The 19,736-nt window shown below is 39.5% G+C and overlaps 1 long non-coding RNA gene across 1 annotated transcript in view; it reads left to right on the top strand.

Annotated features, from left to right (window-relative positions):
- The first annotated feature begins 4,001 nt into the window (after positions 1 to 4,001).
- Positions 4,002 to 19,736, top strand: part of LOC138752628 (uncharacterized) — a 32,484-nt gene continuing 16,749 nt past the window's right edge. Inside the window, exons 1-3 of the long non-coding RNA XR_011350783.1 lie at positions 4,002 to 4,111; positions 5,513 to 5,751; positions 12,105 to 12,239. This is a non-coding gene — a long non-coding RNA (uncharacterized lncRNA). The remainder of the gene's footprint in view (positions 4,112 to 5,512; positions 5,752 to 12,104; positions 12,240 to 19,736) is intronic.

Here is a 19,736-nt window from a genome sequence, read left to right as displayed (position 1 = left end):
CAAATTTCACCTAATCACCAATAATCTGAAAAATAATGCACAGTTTTGAATTCATCAGGACATACAACTCTGGACCTTATCACAGTGACAGCTGAATTCTGAAGGTGAGCAAAGAATGACTGTCCTTGGAATCAAAGTAGCATTTGGCCAAACATCACAGCAAGAGATGGTTTTATCATAAATCGGGAGTATAAGATGACTCCTCCCCTCCCCCAAATTGCATTGACTGAGCTGCTGGGCATGGCTGGAAGGTGGTTGTTAAAATGGAGTCGCCAGCAAAACGATGAAAGTATGAAGCAAGTTTTAAGTTAAAAACCAGACAAGTGGTCAAGGAATCTACCATATGCGCAACTGCAAGGACATTTGAGATGAGTGTGAATTCGATAAAAGATTGGAGAAAGAATGAAGATGCTTTAAGAAAAATACCAAAGAAACAATGCTGTCTTTGGTGTCTCGGGTTGTCTTATATGCCAAATCTACATTGAGTATCTTTTGTTTTTGATGAATTTAAGAGATTATTTTTGTGTATGGTGTATAAGACGACGTTGATCTTTAAGTGCTTTTTGAGGATTTCAGGGGTTGACTGATGCACCAAAATATTTACTCGGTAACAGTTAATCAATCGCACATCCTGCAGGTAGTAGCTGATTTTCAGGCTGATTTTAATGCTCCTGTACCTGCATCAAAGATACTGCTAGATGAAAATTCTTTGAGCCCTATGCAAACAACACTCCTGGTAAATGTTGTCGAGTGAATTTCTAGCCATTTTGATAATCCTCTCTATTGACTTCTGGTCTGATGCTTTGCAGATACCAATACTACACAATGATGCAGCCAGACAGGACACTCTCAATTGTACTCCTGTGAAAAGTTGTCAAATCGGGGGTCAGTAGCCTTCCTCAAACTTCTCAGGAAATGTAGGCACTGCTGCACCTTTCTTATTAATGAGGGGGTGGGGGTGTTGCAGGGCGAGGCTAGTTTCCATTAACCCCCTCCCCTATCTCTGTCTTTTCCTATCCCTCTGCACCATTTCATCCAACTTAGTACCCCTTTCCTTCCTTTTATCAGAGAGCTACCCTCTTGCCCTAACATCTCAGCTTTTTCCTGATCTACCCTCGCACCTATATCCACCTATGATCTCTTAACCGTTAGCTTTCAACGTTCAAATCCATTATCAGAGTGCATACATCACATCACATAGAACCCTGAGATTCTTTTTTCCTGTGGGCTAGGCAGAATTTCTACCTATAACCTATAACATGAATTCAAGAAAAAAAGATATGCATACAAAAATAAAAATGTAAACAAAGAAAGAAACATAAAAAAACTGACTGTACAATGCACAAAAAATAAATATTCAGTAATAAATCATTGCAAAGCAAGAGTATTTAAATGAGTCCCTGATGGAATTTGTTGTTTAGGAGTCTGATTGTGGAAGAGTAGCAGTTCTTCCTGAACCTGGTGGTGTCAGTCTTCTGGAACCTATATCTCATTTCTGATGGCAACAGCGAGAACAGAGCATGTCCTGGCTGGTGAGCATCCTTGATGATTGCTGCTGTGCTCCATGGCAGCATTCCATGTAGATTTTCTCGTTGGTGGAGAGAGTTTTGCCTGTGATGTACTGGACTGTGTCTATCCCATTTTCCACTCAGATGTATTGGTGCTCCCATTCCAGTCCATGGTGTAGCTCGTCAGCACACTTTACACAATACATCTGGAGAAGTTTGCCAAGTTTTGAATGTCACACCAAATGTCTGTGAACTGAGAAAGTAGAGGCACTCTTCACAATGACATTTGTGTGTTTGGTCTAGGAAAGGTCCTCTGAGATCTTGACTGCCAGGAACTTAATTTTAATTTTGCTCACTTTCTCCAACTCTGATTCCCCCAATGATCACTGGATTGCAAACATCTGGTTTTCACTCCTTAAAGTCGACCATCAGCTCCATGTTGTTGGACTGAGCCACACAGTCAGAGGTGTAAAGCAGAGATTGAAGAACACAACTCTGCAGCGCTCCAGTACTGACGGAGATTGTGGAGATGTTCTTACTAATGGTAAGTGATTGTGTCTAGATATGAGGAAATCCATGATCCAATTGCACTGTGGGGAACCGAGGCCCAGGTTTTGGAGTTTGCTGATTAGTTTTGAGACAAAGATGTTGTTGAAAGCTAAAAAGTATCCTGATGAATGATCTTTGTTGTCCACGAATTCCATGGCTTTGTGTCGAGCCTGTGGAGTAGTATCTGCTGTCAACCTTTTGCTGTGGTCGGCAAATTGAAATGGATTGATGTGGCCACTCAGACAAGAGCTTGAACTCCTCCCCCTGCTGCTTCCTCCCTCCTCTCTTCTTCACCTCCCCCTGACTTTCACATTTTTATTCCAGGCCCTGCCTGGTTTTGCTTCTTCCTGAAAAAGGGTCAGGCTCAAAACAGTGGTGCCTCTTCACTTCCTCCAGATGCTGTGTGACCTGCTGAGTCTCTCTCACATGTTCGTGTTTTGCGCTTGAGCCCAGCATCTGGAGACTTTCTTGTTTAATCTCAAATTACATTGACTCCTTTGATGGTAACACTTGATCCCCTCAATCACACCTGAGTCATATTCCTCCATTTTCTCTGTGGGTGTGGCCAGTGCCAATGAAGATTTTGTCATTGGTTCTCTAGGACTGTAATTAAGATATGGTATAGCCATGTGCAGAGTGAAAAGTTTTCTTTTGCATGACATTTAAAGCTGAGCAAAGAGATGCCTTGCTCAGGTGACATTATGAAGAAAACAAAACAAGTCATGAAGAAAGTCCCTTCGTGGACGTCAAGTGGTCAACGATCATATTGTTTCGCAGTGCATAGCTGCCTCTATTTCCTGTCATTGTTCCAGCAGCAGTGAGCCTCCAAAAGCTGAACCCCAGCCCCCGTACCCAGCTGCCTGCTCTCTGTCTCCTCCACCCCTGGTCACGATTTCCCGTTGGGAGCCACTGGCATCTGTGGCCTGGTTGGACGTCTGCTGTTCAGACTTAATCCTGATCCTGGTTCCATGAGGCCAACAGGAACTGAGGGAACCAGCAACCTGGTGGAAAGCTTGCAGCTGCCGAGACTGAGCTCAGGGTTCAGTCAATGGTCTCCAGGTTACAGCATTCATAACCAGCAGGTCCAGCTGAGCAGATGAGTGAGCATGACACTCATTTGAATTCTCCAACTCTGTCTCTCTCACCACATTCTGGTATTCTCATGTGTGAAATGTGACTGTTACATCTCAATCTGTCGGATCCCAGACGAATCCCCACTTTGTTACGTCTCAAACCAGCAACAACGGAAGACACGATTAAAAAGGGTTCAATTTTAACTGTAAATTTATTAATAACTATTAACAATATAACATCTTAACCCAATTAACCTCACTATAAGTATCTATAACAAATATGCAGATGTCATATATTTATAAACAGTGTATATGTAAAAAATAACCCTGACCTTAACAGTCTGTGCTCAATAAAAAAAATAACCCAGACCCTAATAGTCTGTGTTCAACATAAAAAAGAGAAAAATTCATCCCAAAAAAAAACCCAGATCAGCCAGTCAAGTCAGTCAGTCTGAAAACACAGTCCACATAATTCAGTCCCAAAGCTCAATGTCCAAATTCAGTTAACTGAATAAAAAGGGTGCCGTATTGAATGTTGGAGAGAGAAATGACTGATGTTAAGTTGCTGTAAGATTATGGCTTCTTTCGATGACTTCCCTCTGTTCTCAAATTGTGGTTTTTAACCCTTTATTTACTTATGAGGCATGTGCCCCTCACACAGCTCTCCAGTTAGTTTCCACCACTCCAACTGCAGTTCTGCTGCTCCAACTGCTGTTCCAACTATCGTTTGAAACGTTCCATTGTTTCTCTGTCTCTGCAGCTCGGCTCAGCTGCACGACAAGTCACACAGATTTCCCAGCAGAATTCCATCCTTTATGATGACAGTCCAGTCCAAAGGGTCAGTCCACAGTTCAGAACATGACTCACAAAGTGAAAATCCAACTGGCGTAAGTGTATGCGGCGCACACAACAAAGACAAGAGCTGTGATGATGTATCCACAGATCGACCTTCAACTTTTCTGTAGTTTGCAACACTCTAGGGTGATTGGCACTGTTCTACATGGGAAATGGCTGCTGGGGGGAAATATAGGAACGAAGACAGACATACAAGAATATTTCCTATTATTTTTATGAAGAGAATTGTGTAAAAGTTCATGTTGAAACTTCAATGTAGCACTGAGATACTGATACACTGTCAAAATTATTGATCTTCAGCTGTTATTCTCAGCTGAAACACCATTTCAGCATTCTGGCTGATACAAGAGGTCCCACTTTACAATTGTGATTCTCCTTTAAACAATACTTAATTGACGATAAAGACTGACAATGAAGCATTTCAAAATATCCTGAAGTGGTGAAGAAAGTGATACATAAATCTTTTTAAAGCCATTTACTGTTGGTGCCCATTAAACATCAGTCACTGATACTTAATTTGGTCCACACATAGTTGATAGATCCCTGTGTCACTCTCTGCCAGACTTAGATGCTGATCTCCAGTATTTCCTCTTATGTAGTCAGTTTGGCGGGCAGCAACCTCCTTTTTGAAGAAGACCGCAGAGCCCACCTCACTGACAAAAGGCAAAGGAGGAAAAACCCAACACCCAACCCCAACCAACCAATTTTCCCCTGCAGCCACTGCAACCGTGTCTGCCTGTCCCGCATTGGACTTGTCAGCCACAAACGAGCCTGCAGCTGACGTGGACTTTTACCCCCTCCATAAATCTTCGTCCGCGAAGCCAAGCCAAAGAGTCAGTAACTGTAAGATCGGTGATGAGCCATTGTCCCCTTGCTTGTCATATATGTTCTCTTCATTGCAAAAAAAAGCTAGTGGGTAATGATGGAAGTTTGCCTAATGCATGTTGTGCACTTGTTGACGCTGATGATCAGGAAAAGCATGAGATTGTATGTGGATGAGAGTGAGTGGCAGCTGGAAATGGCTAAAAATGTCCAGGTGTGCATGAAATGAGAAGGACCAGCCTGCTTGAGAACCAAACGTTTGTGATAATTAGTGAGATGGATTAAGGCTGGTGAAACAGAGGAAATTGGGGGTTCATTGATTGTCATGAATGGAATTTAGGTGCATGTATTATTATGCCCACCATCTCTGACCTCATTAGGTCATTCAATCACATCATGCACTAAATGCAGGAGTGTGTTGCAGTGAATCGACTTCTGATTCCTGGACCTCTTTCAACTAGGTTTTCTTTATGACAGCAGGTGGTTTGTTCAAATGCAGTAGAACGGATCCCTCTCCAAGACCTCACTGCTAAATACAGTGTACCAAGAGAGGCATTGTGAAAAGAGAGAGCATTAGTTGGGGCAGTGGGTGGAAGGTGATGTGGGCACAAGGTGCAGTGGTTTTTGATAACCTGACCATTTGATAATCTTTTTGTCTATGCAACCATTCTTCCGATTTCCCAAAATGTTATCCTCACGTTGTAGGTTCAGCACTGAACAGGCTTTTGGATTCTCCACAAACTGGTGATCTTCACAACTGATCAATCAATGCCAAACTTGTAAATAGAATTCCATGTCTGTCTAGTTTACCTTGCTTCTAGGCTTTGCACATTGAAGAAGGAACCTCCAGAAAGAATAAGTGAACTGGGAACATGTAATATTGTCAATCTAGAAGCTACACATACTGGAAAAGGATCATGGCAAACATGGACCCTCATGAGAAGGTGACTCAAAGATTCATTGTCAAAATATTTTAAGAAAATACTCAGATGATAAGGCTCAGCTAGCAAGAAACATGTAAAGGTTGGAATGTAGACTCAATGCAGGAGAGTTGACCACTTGATGAGCAAAACAATACCATAAAATCAAGTACATCAATTATAGAGAGAATGGGGAGAAAATATTACCAATCTGAAGTCAAGTCACAACAGTTAAGCAGAGATAAGCCACTGCAAATACCACAAAGGAAAGTTGGTTAGCACAGTACAGGCCCTTTGGCCCTTGTGCTGACACATATATTCCTTTAAAAAAAAACTAAACTTTTTCTACCCTGTAACCCTCGATTTTTCTTCCATCCATGTGCCTGTCTAAGAGTCTCTTAAATGCCTCTAATGTTTCAGCCTCCACCACCATCCCTGGCAAGGCATTCCAGGCACCAACAACTCTCTGTGGTAAAAAACGTACCCTTGATGTCTCCCCTAAACCTCCTTCCACTTTGTACAGATGTTCCCTAGTGTTTGCTGATCCTGCCCTGGGAAACAGGTGCTGACTGTCCACTCTATCTATGCATCTTATAATATTGTAGATCTCTATCAAGTCTCCTATCATCCTTTTACTCTCCAAAGTGAAATATCTCAGCTCTATTAACCCTGCCTCATGTGTTGTTTCCCATTCCAGGCAAATCTCTTCTGTACCCTATCCACAACCATCCTGTAATGAGGTGACCAGAACTGAACACAAATCTCTAAGTGTGATTTTACCAGAGATTTGTAGAGTTTCAACATGACCTCGCTACTTCTGAACTCAATCCCCCTATTAATGAAGCCCAGCATCTCATAGGCCTTCTTAAGTATCCTATCAATCTGTGTCGTGATCTTGAGGGATGTAGAGATTTGAACCGAAAGGTCCTTCTGTGTATCCACACTCTTAAGTTACCCTGTATTCAGCCTTCTAGTTAGTCCTTCCAAAATGTATCACCTCACACTTATCCAGATTGAAATCCATCTGCCACCTTTATGCCCAAATGTGCATCCTGTCTGTATCCTCTTGTATCTGACAAAAACCTTCAGCTCTATCCACAACTCCTCCAAATTTCATGCCATCTGCAAACTTACTGACCCATCCTTCCACCTCTTGATCCAGGTCATTTATAAAAATCACAAAGAGCAGGGGTCCCAGAACAGATCCTTGTGGCAATCCACTAGTCACCGACCTCCAGACAGAATACATTTCTTCCTTTACTTTTCTCTGCTTTCTTCCTGCAAGCCAATTTTTTATCCATACAGGTTCCACTGTTCCCATACCTCATTAGTCTGACATCGGTGGTTGGGAAGATATTAGGGTTGGTCCTCAAGGATGAGGTTATGAAATACCATGAGATGCATGACAGGGTAGATCCAAGTCAGCATCGTTTTTTAAAGGGTAGATCCTGCCTGACCAACCTATTAGAATTTTTTGAAGAAATCTCAAGTAGGATAGACAAAGGAGAGGTTGTGGATGTTATCGATTTAGATTTTCAAAAGGCTTTCAATAAGGTGCTGCATATTAGGCTGCTAAATAAGATGAGGGCCCATGGAATTACAGGTAAGTTATTAAACTGGATAGAAAAGTGGCTGATAGGCAGGAAGCAAAGTGTTGAAATTAAGGGTTCCTGTTCTGGATGGCTGCCTGTAATTAGTGGTGTTCCGCAGGGGTCGTTATTGGGGCCGCTGCAGTTTGCAATTTATATTAAGAATTTTGATTGTGGTATTAATGGTTCTGTGGCCAAATTTGTGGGTGACACCAAGATAGGTGGCGGAGCAGGAAGTATAGTAGAAACCGTAAAGTTGCAGAAGGATATAGACAGATTAGGAAACTGGGCAAAACTATAGCAGATGAGATTTAACATAGAGAAATGTACAATTGTACATTTTGGCAGTGGAAATAAACAGGCAGAATACTATTTGGATGGGGTGAAAATTCAGAGCTCAGATGTGCAAAGGGACCTGGATGTCCTCGTGTAGGGAAACCTAAAAGTTAATGACCAGGCGAAATTGGTAGTGAAGAAAGCGAATGCTATATTGACATTCATTTCAAGAGGAATAGTGTACAAGAGTAAAGATGAGTTGATGAGACTCTATGGGGCACTGGTGAGACCTCATTTGGAGTACTGTGTGCAGTTTTGGGCCCCTTATCTTAAAAAGGATGTGATATTGTTGGTAAGGGTGCAGAGGAGATTTACTAGGATGATTCCCGGAATGCAAGGGCTAATGTAAGAGGAGCGTTTGGCAGCTCTTGGATTGTATTCATTGGAGTATAGGAGAATGAGAGGAGATCTCATAGAGGCATTTTGGATTTTGAAAGGTTTAGATAGGGTGGATGTGGGTAAGATGTTTCCCTTGGTTGGTGAATCGAGGACAAGGGGTCAAAGTCTGAAAATTAGAAGTTATCCACATGAAACAGAGATTAGGAAGAGATTATCCAGAGGGCCGTGGATCTGTGGAACTCACTGCCACATACAGCAGTGGAAGCCAGATCATTGGGAGTATTTAAACAAGAAATAAACAAGTATCTCATTAACGAGGGCAGCCTTTTTATACTTTTCCATAGCTATGCTGAAGCTAAAGGAGTTTAAGTCACTCTCACAAAATGCTCCCCCATCAAGAGGTTCGCCACCTGACTACTCCCAGTACAGTACAGTGATAGCTCCCTTTGCATTTCTGACTTCCACCCACACCAACTAAGCGGACTCTCCCTCTGCAGCATCCACCCCTTTCTATAGCTATGATAATATCCTTGACCAGTAATGCTACTCCACCCCCTCATACCTCCGATTCTATTCTTTTAAAACACCTAAACCCCAGTATCTTCATCAGCCAATCCTGCCCTTCCTCCAGCCAAGTTTCAGTAATGGCCACAATATCATACTCGAAGTTCATTCCCTTTATTCCTAGCATTGAAATAGATATATTTCACCCCTTCTAACTGGCTACCTTTATGTTTTGTCCCCTGCCTGTCCAACCTCACCAATTTAGAAAACATAGCATCATGCTTTTGTCCTTCTACCCTAATCTCTGAACTCACATTCTGATTCCCACCCCCCTGCCAAACTAGTTTAAACCTTCCCCAACAGCTCAAGCAATCCTGCCCACCAGGATATTGGTCCCTTTCCAGTTCAGGTTGAGCCATACTTTTTGTACAGGTCAGACCTTCCACAGAAGAGATCCCAAACATCCACAAATCTGAACTCTTCAGCCTTGCATTCATCTGCCACAACTTCCTGTTCCTGTCCTCTCTGATACGTGGCACAGGCAGCAATCCTGAGATTACCACCCTTGAGGTCTGCTTTTTAATTTCTTTCCCAACTCCCTTTATTCCCTCTTCAGGACCACCTCCCTATCCTATCTACTTTATTGGGCCCCACAAGGACCAAGACATCTGGCTACTCAACCACCCCCTCCAGAATGCTATGAACTCAATGATAGACATCCCTGACCCTGGCACCTGCGAGGAATCATACCATCCTGAAGCCTCGATCTCATTCACCAAACCTCTTATCTGCTCTCCCAATCACCATAGCTCTCCTCTTCTCCCCCCACCCTTCCCTTCTGAGCCAAGGGGCCAGCCTCTGACCAGAGACATGACCACCAAAACGTCCCTGGTAGATTGTCCCCCCAACAGAATCCAAAACAGTATACTTATTGTTGAGGGGAATGACCACAGAGGGTGCTCTGCATTGTTTGCCTCTTCCCCTTCCCTCTCCTAATAGTTACACAGTTAACTGTCTCCTGACCTTTAGGGGTGACTGTCTCCCTGAATTTCCTCTCTATCACTGCCTCTGTTTCCTGAATGATCCTGAGTTCATCCAGCTCCAGCTCCTTAACAAGGTCTCACAGGAGCTGCAGCTGGATGTACCTCTTACATGTGTAGTCATCAGGGACAATTGTGCTGTCCCAGATTTCCTACATCCTGCAATTGAAGCATTCGACTGCCCTAGCTGCTGATTCCATAAACCCTTCCTAATTTAAAGTTAAAGATCTTACCTTATTGGGATCAAGTTTGTCCTCAGCCTCTGCTCAATGAAGCCTCTTGAGCCAAAGCCTTACCACTCTGACTTAGTCCACTCCCTGAGAATTAGCGCAGAAATTTAAAAGCAGCATCTGAATATTGTAACCATTGCAAAGCTTGTACTATAATTTGCTGGAAGATTTTTGGGTTGTTAGAATATAGTTTAGCCTTCACTTGAGCATACCTTCCAATGGACAGGACCAGAATAAACCTACTTGTTCAAGAGCTTCTGCACAAATGAATGGGTTTTCTTTTATGAATCATCTCAGTCTGAGACATGTGAATGAGGGTAAACATATAAAATCCTTTGAAAACATATAATTCCACATCATCATTACCACCTCTCTTCCCATCCCACTGCCACATTCCCAACCTGCTTTTTGAGTGATTATTTGGCACAAGCCTGGATTTCCCACATTTTTTGAAAATCTATTATAGGGCCATGTATTAGGTTTAAGATTCAATCAAATCAAGAGTTGGCTGAGACTTCCATTATCACCAAAGGTACTTTGATTGAAATCCAGTATGCTCAAAGTACATTTCACTCTCATATAATAAAACACAGATGAGTTGTGCACAGGATTGTAATATTTTCATATTATAATGCATTTTGAAACTCATTCCCACTGCAGGCACTTATGTTGATAAACCAAGGGCACTTGCATATGTTGTGAATTTCTAAATTTGTTACCATGTTAATGCTATCACATTTTATAAAGAGTTTCTGCAATAAACGTGCTTTTAAAATTCATAACAACCTCTACATGAACATGTAGTAAAGGCAGGAATCAAGAGAGAGCTCCACAGTAGTTCACATAGCTGCTGGCATCTTAAAGTCAAGCACAAAATTTAAAGAAAAAACTAGCCTGATTCTCTTTTTTTTTCTTTTTAAATATTATTATTGATTTTCATAGATAAGCATGTACATAGAAAACATTTGTGAAATACATAATATTAATAATAAATGACAACTTTTTAAGTCATCAAGCTATAAAGCATAAGTAACCATCATTCCAAATTACACCAATAAGAATTTTTTTTTCACCTACAGCATTCTAAACCTTATCCCGATCCCATGGTGTATGACTAAAGAAAATATGTACTTCGTTCATAAAATATAATGGCAACTATAAAAAAATTTAAATAACACAATGTTTCGAGGTTATTAAAGTAATTCAAGAATGCTCCTCATAGCTTTTGAAGCTTTATATTTGAATTATTAATTGAATAATGGATCTTTTCTAAATTTAAGCAGGACATCATATCCCTCAGCCATTGAGCATACATGGGGCAGCATCCTTCCATCTAAACAAGATTGCACGTCTAGCCAGGGGAGATGCAAAAGACAGAGTATGACATTTAAATGGAGATAGAAGAATATCATCTTCTCCAGATGGACCAGAAAGAACAACCTAAGGATTAGGCTTTAAATTTACATTTAGAATTAAAGTTTGAAATACCACCTTCCAGTACTTTTCAAGACTATGACATGTCCAAAACATATGAATTAAAAAAGCCTCTTCTCTCTTACACTTATCACAATAAGGATTTATGACTGAGAAGATACGAGATAATATAACTTTTAGCATATGAGCCCTATGTACAACTTTAAATTGTAATGAACTATGACGGGCACATAATACAATTAACTGTCTTAAAAATTTGATCCTAAACTTCACCTGTTAATGTCAGGTTTAAATCCTGTTCCCAGGCATTTTTAATTTTAACTAGAGGGGCATTTCTCAAACCCACCAGTTTATCATAAATAATGGATATTAAACCTGTGCAAAAATGTTGTAGCTTAAGTAACACATCAATAATGTTCGCATTAGGTGCCCAAGGAAAATCCAGTATCTGAGATTTAAGAAAATGTCTGATTTGCAAATACCTGAAAAAAAAATAGTATTTGGTAAATTGAACTGTTCAACTGATGCAAAACTATTATTAATGAAAAGATCTTTGAAATGTTCAATCCCTAATCTGAACCAATCATGAAAAACAGGATTTTGTAATGGTTGAAAAAGATGATTGGATAAAATCAGGCTTGAAAGAGAAAAACCATGAAGTCCAAAGTGCACCCAAACTCTAACAGTATATCTGACAGTAGGATTATCATTTGATTTATTTAAAGAGAGGGGAAGTGATGATCTAAGAGGAGCTGGAATGGAAAGGTTTTTAGCAGAATTCATTGCTACACATACTGAACTGTTCACTCGATTATGAAAATGTAACCAGAACATAAAGTTGTGTATATTAACTGCCCAGTAGTAAAATCTGAAATTAGGTAAAGCCATATCTTCGTTCCTTTTAGGTTTTTGAAGATGAACCTTGCTTAGAAGAGGGTGCTTACCCTTCCATAAACAAGACAATATAATTGAATCAAGTGAATCAAAAAATGATTTAGGAAAGAAAATTGCTATAGACTGAAAAAGGTATAAGAATTCAGGTAAGACATTCATTTTAATAGAATATGACCGAGCAGTAATAAAGAGAGGAGAGACTATTGTGTTAGAGACTGTTTCACTTGGTTTCTTAATATAAGAAATGTTTCTTTAAAAAGGAATTTATTATTTTTTGTAACTGTAATTGCAAGATATTTTAAATGGTCTTCCACAATCTTAAAGGGGAAATTGGCATATAGTGATGCAGGTGTGTTCAAAGGGAAAAGTTCACTTTTATGCAAATTTAATCTATATCCTGATAATTTACTAAATTGGGAAAGTATTGACAACATGGACAGTAAAGGAGTTCCAGTGTTTGATCAAGAGAGCAGAAGATAATCTGCATAAAGGGAAACTTTAATTCCCTTTCTACTGAAATGTCACTACACTCTCGAAATGCAATCGTTAATGGCTCTAAGATAAAATAAAATAATAATAGACTTAAGAAGACACCCTTGATGGGTTCCCCCTTGAAGATTGAAAGATTGTGAATGTTTAAAATTGGTGAGAATTGAAGCCATAGTGTTTGAATACAATAATTTAATCCATGAAATAAAACCTGATCCAAAAATGAATTTTTCTAAAATTGTGAGTAAGTATTTCCATTCAACTCGATCGGATGCCTTTTTTGTATCAAGGGAAAGAACATATTTTGGGGACCATACTCAAAGGTAAATACAAAATATCCAATAAGTGACGTATATTAAAATAAGAATAAAAGTTTTAAATAAAACTGGTCTGGTCTTCAGAGACGATAGATGGTAAAATATTCTCCAATCTATAGGCCAAAATTTGGCAGAAATTAGTCTGTAATAGGAGCACTCTATTGGGGGTTTACCTTTCTTAGAAATAAGAGATGTGCATGCTTCATTAAATGTTGTCAGAAGATTACCTTGCCTCAACGAGTGTGATAACTCTGAATTTAATTGAGGTGAAAGTAGCTGAGAGAAAGATTAGAAAAACTCCACAGGGAACCCATCAGGTCCTGGTGATATTTCAAAATTTAGTGATGAAATGGCAGCAACTATTTCCTCATACAATATAGGCTCATCTAGTCTCGTTTGTTCATTCAAAGAAGGCATGAGAATATTTAAACAATCTAGAAAAAATTCCATAGAATTGCTATTATTTGTAAATTCAAAGGTATAAAGTTGAGAATTCCTGAATGTCTCATTTATCTCAGAATATTCTGTAGTAAAATTATCATCCTCCTTTTGTATCCTTTTAATTTGCCACATGGCTGCAAAACCTCTTAGCTCATTAGTTAAGAATGTGCCTGATTTATCACCATGGATACAAAACTGACTCCTATTCCTTAATAATTGGTTTTCATTGGATACATTGAAAGATGATCAAATTTAGTTTGAAGTTCAACTTGCTTTGTATATAACTCAGGATTTTTAGTTTGAGCATATTGTTGGTCAATTTGTTTAATTTGATTTACTGATCCTAATCTTTCTTTATTGGTCTTCCTTTTTTAAATTCACAGTGTAAAAAATAATTTTATCCCTCAGATAAGCTTTCATAGCATCTCAAACAATCTGACTGGGAATTTTCAATATATTGTTTGTATCAAAGAAAAAGGTTATCTGCTTCTCCATAAATTTCACAGAGTCATTATCTGATAGTAAACTCGAATTGAAACACCAAAGTCTTTTTATTTGAGAAAAATCATAGTTAACACATCGAGGAGATGATCTGATATTACTATAGTTTGATAACTATAGGACCAAGTCAGAGGGATCGGTTGATTATCAATAAGAAAATAATCAATTTGCAAATAAGTTTGATGAATAGGTGAAAAAATGTAAAGAAAATGCCAATCAGAAATGCCATAATCTGATAAAAAAGAATGAATTAATGAGGTAGATTTTCTCATTGCGGGGGTTTGAGAAAATAACGATCCAACCAACAATTAAAATCCCCATTAGGTATATAAATCTGATAAGGAAGAAAAAAGTTAAAAAAAAACCCACATCATCTCCATTAGGGGCATAAATATTAGCTAAAACTACCATTTTATTATTCAATTTCCCTGAAACAATGATATTTAGACCATATGTATCTGATATGACTTTGTGGTGGACAAAAGGAATAAGAATCAAGACACCCCTGGCTTTAGCCTGGAAGGAGGAATGAAAATGTTGTCCTCTCCACTTTATCATAAGGCAGAAATTATTGAAACTATGAATATGTGTTTCTTGTATAAAATACAATATTAGCTTTAAGCTGTTTATTATGTGAAAATACTTTTTTTCCTTTTAATCAGATAATTTTTACTGTTACAAGCCCAGAGAACTCCAAAACCCAGCAGCAATAGAAATTCACCAAGACGATGGTTACTTAAGCAAAAATTGCTTTTAATTTTCTTTAAACATAATTAAAAGATTAAATTTTAACTTATTACTATGAACTTAATCTAATTTAACCCCTTTCTAATTCTAAGTGTACATGGATTTAATGCGCATATGTTTAGGAAAGTTCTTTGATTCACAGTCCAATCTCACTTCTCACTCCTCCAAGTTTACTGGTATCAGGCAATTCTTATAGTGTGCACAGAATTTAACATTTATGAAACTTCACCAGGCTCTGGTGCTTAAAAGTTAAATGGTTACTGATCAGGAAGGTTCTTGTTGGTTTCAGAGAGAGATTTGTTGCTCGCTGGACACACACAAACTGATTTCCTCCGATCAGTCACTTCAGTGTCTTTCCAAAGAAACTTTCCCCATTGTGGATTTTAGAAATGATAACCTGTTCTTCCAGGTCATCACAGAGTTCCTCTTGTTTCCCTTATTTCAGGAGAAACACTTTAGCCAGCCATTTCCTCTTGTAAGGACTACAAGAGTTTTTTTTTTAAACAGGCTGAACTCAGAACTCACAACCCTTCTTCAAAATGGGGTTTTTGTACAAGCCTGCCAGCTTGCCATGTTGCAGCCTCTCTCTCTCTCTCTTTCTCAGAGAAGAATCCTGTTTGTTTTTTCCTCTCTCTGCTTGTAAAAAACAAATACCTCTCCCAAGACTCCAAACCCAATCTTTAAAAGATCTTATCAGTATTTGAGGCTGGACTCTGTTCCATTTGCACTTCCTTTTGAAGTTCTTTCCAAAGCAGTTCCATTGTCTCTGCAAAATCACCCAGAATCTCTACGTCCAGCTTCAGAAAAGCTCTTGCATTTTAAATGAGATGTATTTTGTGAAGTGTTACTGTTTGTGAAGTGACCTACACTAAACCCCCACAATCTATCCCTTTTAAAGTCATATTTATCCATAACCATAATAATATAACCCGTTACAACACCTTTAATGTTCCAAATCAGAAAGTTAATAGAATTATCCATAATTTTCCCTTATTAATGTAAATTGATCTGAACAACTAATATCTGGCCACCAGGTGACAGCCTTCAAGTAAAAATATGAAAATGGTGTTATGTTGTAAAAATTCATTATACAGGCACTGTTTGAACATATTCCTAAAGTCATAGCAACCTTGAAGAAAAGAAAAACCCACAACCTGGCGTGTGCCCCCTCCCTCCAACACCCCTCCCTTCCTGAACCCAGACAGATGCTCGGGATTTTACAACAAACTTATCCAAACAAATCATTTCACACCCAATTAATTCTCCCAGCTGGAATTTGTTAACATTAGCTCCATTACTATAAATTTAAATATAAGCTATTCTTCCAAATGATAATTTTTCTATCTTGGCTACATCAAAACAATAATTACTTTACAAATTTCTCAAATATTTTTCCCTGTAAAATAAGTAATTCAATAAATTTAAGAAGAATAAAAATACTCAAGTAATATTGAACCAATATTATGGAAAGAGAAGTGAATATATATTCCTTAGTATATATATATAAATAAAAGAAGAAAAAGGGGAAAAAAACTTACTTGCATAAATACAACCCTATTATTTCTATTATCCCAGAAATAAAAACAAATACATGAGAAAAATTGCCCAGACAGAAAGAACCAACCAATACACGATCAATAAATGTCATGTTATAAATGTTGGAAAACCTTAAAGTTAAAAATAGTCAATCACCTTCAAACCTCAAGTAGATGTTCCTGCAGGACATGATGTAGTAATAATTTCTTCTAGGTAATTTCTCTTCAGCAGAATGCACCAACTTCCTCTGATTATTAGAAAATGTAATATGGAGACGAGCAGGATATAGCAGGGAAAGCTTTAAGCCACGTTTATATAGCTCCGACATTATTTCTTGTATTCGCTGTGCTGCTTCGTGACTTAAGGACAGTAATCTTTTACATTCTTCTATGTTGACTGTGATATTCAAGTGTCCCTCTTCGATGGGCTTCATAGATCAAAGACTCCTTTTCGCCCACTTACTGTGGATTCAGCCAATCCGAGGATATGCAAATTCTGTCATCTGCTCCTACCTTCCAGATAGACAACTTTCTTCATTAGTTTCAGATTACTGTCACGTAATCCAGAGCATGTATTTTGCACCTATCAATATGTTGAATTAAGTTGCTTAGTTCATCCTCAATTGTTCACCATGTTCTTCAGTTAGTTCTTGGACTTGCTCAAGTTTAGCGTTAATCTGACCCAAGACTTCTTTAAGATCATTAGTTATCGTCCTTCTGTGCTGATTAAGCACCTCAGTATATGCTCTGTGGTCAGATTCATTAACATTTCTTCTTTCTTCCCGAATTTGCTTCTTGTAGTCATTTCAATAGAAGGATAAGTAGAAAAAAGAAAGACGCGTAATATAGAGTACGGGTCAGAGCCAGCTCTTCAGCGCTTGACGTCCTGCTTTGCGGAAACTGCCAAAATGTTTGGCCTGGAAGTCAGCCTGAAGAAAACTGAGGTCCTCCATCAGCCAGCTCCCCACCATGACTACCAGCCCCCCCACATCTCCATCGGGCACACAAAACTCAAAACGGTCAACCAGTTTACCTATCTCGGCTGCACCATTTCATCAGATGCGAGGATCGACAATGAGATAGACAACAGACTCGCCAAGGCAAATAGCGCCTTTGGAAGACTACACAAAGAGTCTGGAAAAACAACCAACTGAAAAACCTCACAAAGATAAGCGTATACAGAGCTGTTGTCATACCCACACTCCTGTTTGGCTCCGAATCATGGGTCCTCTACCGGCATCACCTACAGCTCCTAGAACGCTTCCACCAGCGTTGTCTCCGCTCCATCCTCAACATCCATTGGAGCGCTTTCATCCCTAACGTCGAAGTACTCGAGATGGCAGAGGTCGACAGCATCGAGTCCACGCTGCTGAAGATCCAGCTGCGCTGGATGGGTCACGTCTCCAGAATGGAGGACCATCGCCTTCCCAAGATCGTGTTATATGGCGAGCTCTCCACTGGCCACCGTGACAGAGGTGCACCAAAGAAAAGGTACAAGGACTGCCTAAAGAAATCTCTTGGTGCCTGCCACATTGACCACCGCCAGTGGGCTGATATCGCCTCAAACCGTGCATCTTGGCGCCTCACAGTTTGGCGGGCAGCAACCTCCTTTGAAGAAGACCGCAGAGCCCACCTCACTGACAAAAGGCAAAGGAGGAAAAACCCAACACCCAACCCCAACCAACCAATTTTCCCCTGCAGCCGCTGCAACCGTGTCTGCCTGTCCCGCATCGGACTTGTCAGCCACAAACGAGCCTGCAGCTGACGTGGACTTTTACCCCCTCCATAAATCTTCGTCCGCGAAGCCAAGCCAAAGAAAGAAGAGTTGTACAATAAAGAGATGAGCAGATGGAAGAAGTGTAAAGTAAGTAGGAGAGTTAGACTGCTGCTCTTAACCCATGATCATCCAACCAGAAGTCGAGAACTATCTTGACAACCTGAAGCACAAAACAAAATTTAAACCTTTTTCCAAAAAAAAACTGCACATTAAGGTGAAATTTATTCGGATTCATCAAGAAATTCAATAATGATGCTGATGCTAGGAATCTGATGTAAAATCAGATGGAAGTATTCAGACTGCAACTGTGTACGGAGAAATAAAGTCCGCCTTTCAGTCACACAACTTCTCAGATCAGTCTCATCTGCTGAATGCTGACCATATTTACTGTTTTTATTTCAAAACGAAAAGGAAATTGTATTACGGTCTTCATAACTGTGGACCATGAAATAAAAGTGTATGTCAATATCATATTGAAGACAGACTAACATCATAAAATGTCATGGCCAAACATATCCTGAGAACAAGGAGCAGAGAGTCAAGGTGATGTTAGACTTTTGGAAAATAGGATCTACAAAACGAGTTGGGCCAGACCTCATGATGTCATGCAGGAATAGTTGTTTCTCAACACATGCAGACCTTGATCAGCCATTGAATATTTAACACAAGGAGAGAAATCATAATACAGATGCAGGCTGAATGGAGCCACAATTTCTCGTCCCTATATTACTTGGAGGCTTGCATTCAAAGCTTTCCCCCTAAACTCATTATTATTTGAAGAGAAATAGCAGTGGTCCTCCCACCTTGCCATCAAGTTGGTCAAGCCATGAGAAGTTTCAGGAAGACCGTGACAGGAGTATAGCTGACCCTCCTTCAGCAAGCCAAGTGAGAGGAGTAATTTTGCCCTGGTGATCAGCGGTGAAGAATCATACAGTTACTATGTGGTTTTTCTATGTGAAGGAGGCTACATCAGCTGTAGCAATAAAAGGCACCAAATGAAAATTAGTGCTTGGAGGTCAACCTTCTGAACAAGGAAGCATTCAAACCCCCTTCAACTACCGGTTTTCTTTCAACAAGAGTTCTGTAAGTACATTTCCACAGCAAATGCGTGAAGCCAAGCAGTCAAAATGTAAAGCCTGGTGTGAAGGACGACTTGAGCTCCAAAGACAGTCAGTGGATTTTGCATGTGACCATATTAAAACTGCATTCATTTTAAATTCAGTTTATTTGATTTAGTTTGATGGCAACATTACCATTTCAATTCTGAACTTTAGTGCACAATTTGGTTTAATACCTCATTTCAGTTCTGAGAGCACTGCAAAGTGTTAGATGTTGATTTCTGACAAGACATTAAACCGCATCTCATCAAGTAAATGTAAAAGGTCCTGTGACTCTTGAAAGAGAAGTAGGAATCATTCAAAGCATTAAGCAATGCTTTATATTCACAGTAATATTAAATGATCAATTATCTGCTTATTATCCCCTACTGTGCAAACTGATCACTGTTTTCACATGTTAACAGCAGGGATTGTAGTTCAAAAGCAATCAATTGTCAATGTTGGATTATCATTCATTTGAGACAATTGCTTTCTAAATATTGGTAAAACATGAAAGTTCACAGACACCGTGATTGAAGCAAAAACACAATGCTGGAGTAACTCAACAGGTCAAATAGTGTACTTTATGTAGCAAAGATAAAGATACATAACCAACGTTTCGGGCACGAGTCCTTCATCAAGGTATAAACAAAATGTAGGCAGGTGCCTACACAGAATGGGGGGGTGGGAGTAAAAGGGGGAGGGAGCACAGTTCCAAAGGCAGGAGATAAAAGGTGGA

Source organism: Narcine bancroftii, chromosome 2 (genome assembly GCF_036971445.1).
Source record: "Narcine bancroftii isolate sNarBan1 chromosome 2, sNarBan1.hap1, whole genome shotgun sequence".
NCBI lineage: Eukaryota > Metazoa > Chordata > Chondrichthyes > Torpediniformes > Narcinidae > Narcine > Narcine bancroftii.
The sequence above is the reverse complement of the archived record's forward strand: the minus strand, read 5'-3'. Positions and strand labels throughout refer to the sequence as shown.